Source organism: Crinia signifera, chromosome 1 (genome assembly GCF_055691185.1).
Source record: "Crinia signifera chromosome 1, ASM5569118v1, whole genome shotgun sequence".
In the NCBI taxonomy this organism is placed as follows: domain Eukaryota; kingdom Metazoa; phylum Chordata; class Amphibia; order Anura; family Myobatrachidae; genus Crinia; species Crinia signifera.
In genome coordinates, this window is record NC_139217.1 from 12,586,762 (window position 1) to 12,594,895 (window position 8,134).

Consider the following 8,134-nt stretch of genomic DNA (forward strand, 5'->3'; position numbering starts at 1 on the left):
TGGGAAGCCCGAGAAGGGACGCGTTTACCTGTGAAGGTATCCGCTGCGCTCGCCACGCTTCGGGCTCGGTGGCTCGCGGCGCTCGCCACACTATTTTATTCTCAACTCCACGCCGACGTGGATAGTGGGGGTATGAAAAGGTCGTAGGACGCACACCGCCGCCGCTCGCCACGCTTCAGGTTCGCGTTGATCGTGGGGTGGCGTCAACTACTTTTGGGGGGGACATTTCACTGTTCAGGGGTGTTTTGGGGGGTTTCTGGCCCATTTACCATTGTTCCCTATGATGATTTGGGTCAATTGAGCCATTTAACATTGATTCCTATGGGGAAATCGGGGGCATCGCGTCTGGACCATTTAATGCTAATTTAGCCGCATGCGACGCGACCGACGTGATATTGACTTTTTTCAATGCATTTCCATGGGAAAATCGGGGGCATCGCGTCGGTCGCGTCGTAGACCACTAAAAATGACACCCGATGCCCGCGATTGTGGCCGTGCTAGGAAACAAGTACCGGAACGCCTCTGCACCAGGACCTAGCTTCCAACTTTCAGGCAGTGCTTTTCGATATGGGAAACAAAGGGACTAATTCAGACCTGGTCACATGACAAATGTGTTCTCAAAATGGGTAAAACCATGCTGAGCTGCCGGTGGGGCAGATGTAATATGTTTTTATTTCCTTTTTGGTTTTTGATTGACACTACACGGCTATACTGTATGTACTCCAGTAATATAGTCATAGTGAAAAGCTATTTTTTAAATATGAATTTTCTTATACAACATAACCAGCTTTCTTTTTTTTTTTTTTTTTAGTTTAATGAAACACAAATAACACGAAACAATATCCAGCCACCGAAAGACCTTTCCTAAGTAGTGGTTCATTAATGAGACCTGTGACCAGACGCGCCTCGCTGCCCGCGGCAGTCCATCACAGATTGGCGTTGGGTTTCCCGTGACCTGGGCCATTAGTGGATTCCCCCTTACCACCGGTGACCTTCTGTTACTGACCCCACACACTGCACAGTGACTGGGTATTTTGCTGCCACCAAACAGTTCCTTTAACGTGGCACCTGGACCCGCATGCTTGGTCAGTTATATAGGCCTGCTTCCTAATCCAACAGTTTTGATGCTGGCCAGCCTCTTATGGGCACCATAAAGTACCAACAGGCTGTCCTATGTTTTATGCCGGGCAGTAGTCCTATCCTAGCCATATATATCTGAGTACTGGTACCACATCTGGAAGCTGGAGAGGACTCGCTGGTTCCAGTGTGGTATCCATCTGCTCCAATCTCCTGAATTAGGTCACATCTTGACACCACTTGCTCCCTATGAAAAATCAACATTGAGGCTAGCGGCCGGGGCTGCTATCTCAGAAACTGTGGGCTGAGGAGATTACCAAAGAGAAACGCGACTTTCCTTGTTAACCACCTGGCTCAAACTTACTAAGATTGGTGCACACGGGTGATCAGGAGTACGGGATTCACCCACATGCAGGGACTAGGAGAAGTGGGTTTACCCTAGCAGCTCCTCCCCTCTGCCTATCAGGAGCTGGATCCAGGGAAGCTCTGACCTGATAGGTTGTTGTGCCGCTCCATAGACACTGATGTTGTGAATATAACATGTGCGCCTATTGCTGGATCCCACCATAGACGCCTTTGTTAAAACTTAAGCCCCGTACACACACGGGGGAGATATATTGCCCAGTGTCTCCTTTTCATCAGTGACCAGAGATGGTCGCTGATGAAAGGGAACCTCTGCTGGCGGTGCCGCAGAGGTAATCAGCAAGCTCCTGCGACCAGTGATAAGTATGGAGCTGAAAACGGGAGCGATTTATCGCCGGGGCACACTCCCATCACTAGCAATATGGTCGCCAGCAATATTTCCAGTGATCGCCCCCGTGTGTACACAGCTTTAGGTGCCCGTTTGGATTCAGATTTTCGGTTTGTTATTTTTTTAACCCTGTGGATGCCTACAGGGAACAGAGAGGAAGCGATCTACATTGTAGGCTGGTAAGTAGAATTATTATCACAGGTATCCAAGTGGACCGAACCGAGTCAAGGTAGGTGAGTATATGTGTGGGTGTGTATGTGTGTGTATGTTGTGTGTAATAAAGGTATACATTATTTGTGTGTGTGTTTATTTGGGTATTAGTTATGTAGTCCCGGCAGGCGCATTAATGCTCCACATGCTGGGACTTGTGATTTTCCAAGTTTCTGCAATTTAGGGGAGGCTTGCTGGGAAGTGTAGTTCCACTCCAAAACCCAATACTTATATATTTACACGTTATTGCTATCAATCCAGCAACCACATCCCAAGTGTGCCTGCTTCAGCCCAGGCTGGGGGGGGGGGGGTCATTCCCCCAGGGAACCAGCTAGGGCTGACCCACCACAGGGTTGATGCTTTGGCTGGAGGTTGTAAAAGATAATAAAATAAAATCTTACCGGCTTTGGCATCACCTTTACGGCTGTTGGAGTCTGACTTCTTTCCCCCCCCCCCCCTGTATTTTGGGAACCAGGACCAGGCTGGGTGCTGGTTATAGAAATACAGGGAGACCCCAGTTTCTTGCTCCCCTGTATTTCTGGAACCAGCACCGGCTGAAAGAGCCCGAGGCTGGTTATAGCCAGGCGGGGGAACCTCATGACATTTTTGTTTTCTCTAATTTTGTACAGAGAGAAGCATTTTCCATTTGTATTTTCACAAATTCAGCCGTATGAATGATTGTAAAGTGATAGAACATTATGGCCGTATACAGACGGGTGCCATCGATGGTGTACTCATTCCTACACCCAAATACGGCTGAGCTGGCCATACATAACTACGGCAATCAGCCCAAATTCAGCGGATTGTAAATGAGACAGACGCCGGTTCCCGGCCATATTTAACATTGAATGGGTATGAATGGGTGCATTGGTACCATTCAATTTCCCTAACGGTGTCAAACAGAGGGCCCAGTAACACCAACTGTGACATACCAACAGTGTCATAAGTCATCAAGTGAATCCTCAAAAGCTTTTGAGAAGGTAGCGGTGACGGACGCCGGCCCTCGCTGGCTGCGCCATTCTGGATCACATGCAGGGTTCTGGTCTCACCTAGACAATGGGGAATTCCCTCAAACCTTCACTAATTACCGGTTGCTGACTCCACCCACTGCGCAGTGAGCGGGGATACTGCTGCCACCACCAAACTCCCACCACATGGCTTTTGGAACCACAGTTATTCGCTCAGGTCCACAAACTGCCGCCTGAGTACTACTCGCTTCGGTGTATGCGTTAATGCGCTGCGGACACACCTGACTGCCGCCGGCTGGCTCCCCACTGGCCACTGACCAGGCCTCTACAGTGGTACCCGGCAGAGGGCAGATCTTGGAGGTGCTGGGCTCGTACCAGGACAGGCGGAGAACAGGGCTGTTAGGCCCCGCTGCTGGTCACAAGATGGAGCGGTTGTCTTGAGGCAGAAGACGTTGATTGCTAAGGGGATATATCATACATGTGCACAGCAGCTGTCAGAGGAAATGTACCTTTATATAACCATAAGACACACGGGCACGGTCACTTCCTCCCCCATATACCATACATATATCAGACCACCTTACTGTCAGAGCATTAATAAATCAGACTACATGTCAGAGGTATCTGTCCAACCTCCTTAGAATATCTAACAATCAGCAAAATAAGCAGGCGATAATTTCATTACCTACTGGATGTTTCACATAGAGACGTCCCCCATTACCACAATCACGTTGCACCAGGAACGGAAGACACCCACCCCACTACCTGCTGGGCACCTGGAAACTCCTCCTCCAACTCCCCTGTACTCAGCCTGCTGGCACCTGGAAACTCCTCCTCCCACTCCCCTGTAGTCAGCCTGCTGGCACCCCACTACCTGCTGGGCACCTGGAAACTCCTCCTCCCACTCCCCTGTACTCAGCCTGCTGGCACCTGGATACTCCTCCTCCCACTCCCCTGTACTCAACCTGCTGGCACCCCACTACCTGCTGGGCACCTGGAAACTCCTCCCCCCACTCCCCTGTAGTCAGCCTGCTGGCACCCCACTACCTGCTGGGCACCTGGAAACTCCTCCCCCCACTCCCCTGTACTCAGCCTGCTGGCACCTGGAAACTCCTCCTCCCACTCCCCTGTACTCAGCCTGCTGGCACCCCACTACCTGCTGGGCACCTGGAAACTCCGCCCACTCCCCTGTACTCACCCTGCTGGCACCTGGAAACTCCTCCCCCCACTCCCCTGTACTCAGCCTGCTGGCACCCCGCTACCTGCTGGGCACCTGGAAACTCCTCCCCCACTCCCCTGTACTCAGCCTGCTGGCACCCCACTACCTGCTGGGCACCTGGAAACTCCTCCCCCACTCCCCTGTACTCAGCCTGCTGGCACCCCACTACCTGCTGGGCACCTGGAAACTCCTCCCCCCACTCCCCTGTACTCAGCCTGCTGGCACCCCACTACCTGCTGGGCACCTGGAAACTCCTTCTCCCACTCCCCTGTACTCAGCCTGCTGGCACCCCACTACCTGCTGGGCACCTGGAAACTCCTCCCCCCACTCCCCTGTACTCAGCCTGCTGGCACCCCACTACCTGCTTAATGCCTGGAAACTCCTCCCACCACTCCCCTGTACTCAGCCTGCTGGCACCCCGCTACCTGCTGGGCACCTGGAAACTCCTTCTCCCACTCCCCTGTACTCAGCCTGCTGGCACCCCACTACCTGCTGGGCACCTGGAAACTCCTCCCCCCACTCCCCTGTACTGAGCCTGCTGGCACCCCACTACCTGCTGGGCACCTGGAAACTCCTCCTCCCACTCCCCTGTACTCAGCCTGCTGGCACCCCACTACCTGCTTAATGCCTGGAAACTCCTCCCACCACTCCCCTGTACTCAGCCTGCTGGCACCCCGCTACCTGCTGGGCACCTGGAAACTCCTCCCCCCACTCCCCTGTACTCAGCCTGCTGGCACCCCACTACCTGCTGGGCACCTGGAAACTCCTCCCCCCACTCCCCTGTACTCAGCCTGCTGGCACCCCACTACCTGCTGGGCACCTGGAAACTCCTTCTCCCACTCCCCTGTACTCAGCCTGCTGGCACCCCACTACCTGCTGGGCACCTGGAAACTCCTCCCCCCACTCCCCTGTACTTAGCCTGCTGGCACCCCACTACCTGCTGGGCACCTGGAAACTCCTCCCCCCACTCCCCTGTACTCAGCCTGCTGGCACCCGCTACCTGCTGGGCACCTGGAAACTCCTCCCCCCACTCCCTTGTACTCAGCCTGCTGGCACCCCACTACCTGCTGGGCACCTGGAAACTCCTCCTCCCACTCCCCTGTACTCAGCCTGCTGGCACCCCACTACCTGCTGGGCACCTGGAAACTCCTCCCCCCACTCCCCTGTACTCAGCCTGCTGGCACCTGGAAACTCCTCCTCCCACTCCCCTGTAGTCAGCCTGCTGGCACCCCACTACCTGCTGGCACCTGGAAACTCCTTCTCCTACTCCCCTGTAGTCAGCCTGCTGGCACCCCACTACCTGCTGGGCACCTGGAAACTCCTCCCCCCACTCCCCTGTACTCAGCCTGCTGGCACCTGGAAACTCCTCCTCCCACTCCCCTGTAGTCAGCCTGCTGGCACCCCACTACCTGCTGGGCACCTGGAAACTCCTCCCCCCACTCCCCTGTACTCAGCCTGCTGGCACCCCACTACCTGCTGGGCACCTGGAAACTCCTCCCCCCACTCCCCTGTACTCAGCCTGCTGGCACCCCACTACCTGCTGGGCACCTGGAAACTCCTCCCCCCACTCCCCTGTACTCAGCCTGCTGGCACCCCACTACCTGCTGGGCACCTGGAAACTCCTCCCCCCACTCCCCTGTACTCAGCCTGCTGCCACCCCACTACCTGCTGGGCACCTGGAAACTCCTCCCCCCACTCCCCTGTACTCAGCCTGCTGGCACCCCACTACCTGCTGGGCACCTGGAAACTCCTCCCCCACTCCCCTGTACTCAGCCTGCTGGCACCCCACTACCTGCTTAATGCCTGGAAACTCCTCCCACCACTCCCCTGTACTCAGCCTGCTGGCACCCCGCTACCTGCTGGGCACCTGGAAACTCCTCCCCCACCCCCCTGTACTCAGCCTGCTGGCACCCCACTACCTGCTGGGCACCTGGAAACTCCTCCTCCCACTCCCCTGTACTCAGCCTGCTGGCACCTGGAAACTCCTCCTCCCACTCCCCTGTACTCAGCCTGCTGGCACCCCACTACCTGCTGGGCACCTGGAAACTCCTCCCCCACTCCCCTGTACTCAGCCTGCTGGCACCCCACTACCTGCTGGGCACCTGGAAACTCCTTCTCCCACTCCCCTGTACTCAGCCTGCTGGCACCCCACTACCTGCTGGGCACCTGGAAACTCCTCCCCCCACTCCCCTGTACTCAGCCTGCTGGCACCCGCTACCTGCTCAACGCCTGGAAACTCCTCCCCCACTCCCCTGTACTCAGCCTGCTGGCACCCCACTACCTGCTGGGCACCTGGAAACTCCTCCCCCCACTCCCCTGTACTCAGCCTGCTGGCACCCCACTACCTGCTGGGCACCTGGAAACTCCTCCCCCCACTCCCCTGTACTCAGCCTGCTGGCACCCCACTACCTGCTTTAATGCCTGGAAACTCCTCCCCCCACTCCCCTGTACTCATACTGCTGGCACCACGCTACCTGCTCAATGCCTGGAAACTCCTCCCCCACTCCCCTGTACTCAGCCTGCTGGCACCCCACTAGCTGCTTAATGCCTGGAAACTCCTCCTCCCACTCCCCTGTACTCAGCCTGCTGGCACCCCGCTACCTGCCTGGAAACTCCTCCCCCCCACTCCCCTGTACTGAGCCTGCTGGCGCCACGCTACCTGCTTAATGCCTGGAAACTCCTCCCCCACTCCCCTGTACTCATCCTGCTGGCACCCCACTACCTGCTTAATGCCTGGAAACTCCTCCTCCCACTCCCCTGTACTCAGCCTGCTGGCACCCCGCTACCTACCTGGAAACTCCTCCCCCCACTCCCCTGTACTGAGCCTGCTGGCGCCACGCTACCTGCTTAATGCCTGGAAACTCCTCCCCCCACTCCCCTGTACTCAGCCTGCTGGCACCCCACTACCTGCTGGGCACCTGGAAACTCCTCCCCCCACTCCCCTGTACTCAGCCTGCTGGCACCCCACTACCTGCTTTAATGCCTGGAAACTCCTCCCCCCACTCCCCTGTACTCATACTGCTGGCACCACGCTACCTGCTCAATGCCTGGAAACTCCTCCCCCCACTCCCCTGTACTCAGCCTGCTGGCACCCCACTAGCTGCTTAATGCCTGGAAACTCCTCCTCCCACTCCCCTGTACTCAGCCTGCTGGCACCCCGCTACCTGCCTGGAAACTCCTCCCCCCCACTCCCCTGTACTGAGCCTGCTGGCGCCACGCTACCTGCTTAATGCCTGGAAACTCCTCCCCCACTCCCCTGTACTCAGCCTGCTGGCACCCCACTACCTGCTTAATGCCTGGAAACTCCTCCTCCCACTCCCCTGTACTCAGCCTGCTGGCACCCCGCTACCTGCCTGGAAACTCCTCCCCCCCACTCCCCTGTACTGAGCCTGCTGGCGCCACGCTACCTGCTTAATGCCTGGAAACTCCTCCCCCACTCCCCTGTACTCAGCCTGCTGGCACCCCACTACCTGCTTAATGCCTGGAAACTCCTCCTCCCACTCCCCTGTACTCAGCCTGCTGGCACCCCGCTACCTACCTGGAAACTCCTCCCCCCACTCCCCTGTACTGAGCCTGCTGGCGCCACGCTACCTGCTTAATGCCTGGAAACTCCTCCCCCCACTCCCCTGTACTCAGCCTGCTGGCACCCCGCTACCTGCTTAATGCCTGAAAACTCCTCCTACCACTCCCCTGTACTCAGCCTGCTGGCACCCCTCTACCTGCCTGGAAACTCCTCCCCCCACTCCCCTGTACTGAGCCTGCTGGCGCCACGCTACCTGCTTAATGCCTGGAAACTCCTCCCCCCACTCCCCTGTACTCAGACTGCTGGCACCCCGCTACCTGCTTAATGCCTGGAAACTCCTCCTACCACTCCCCTGTACTCAGCCTGCTGGCACCCCGCTACCTGCC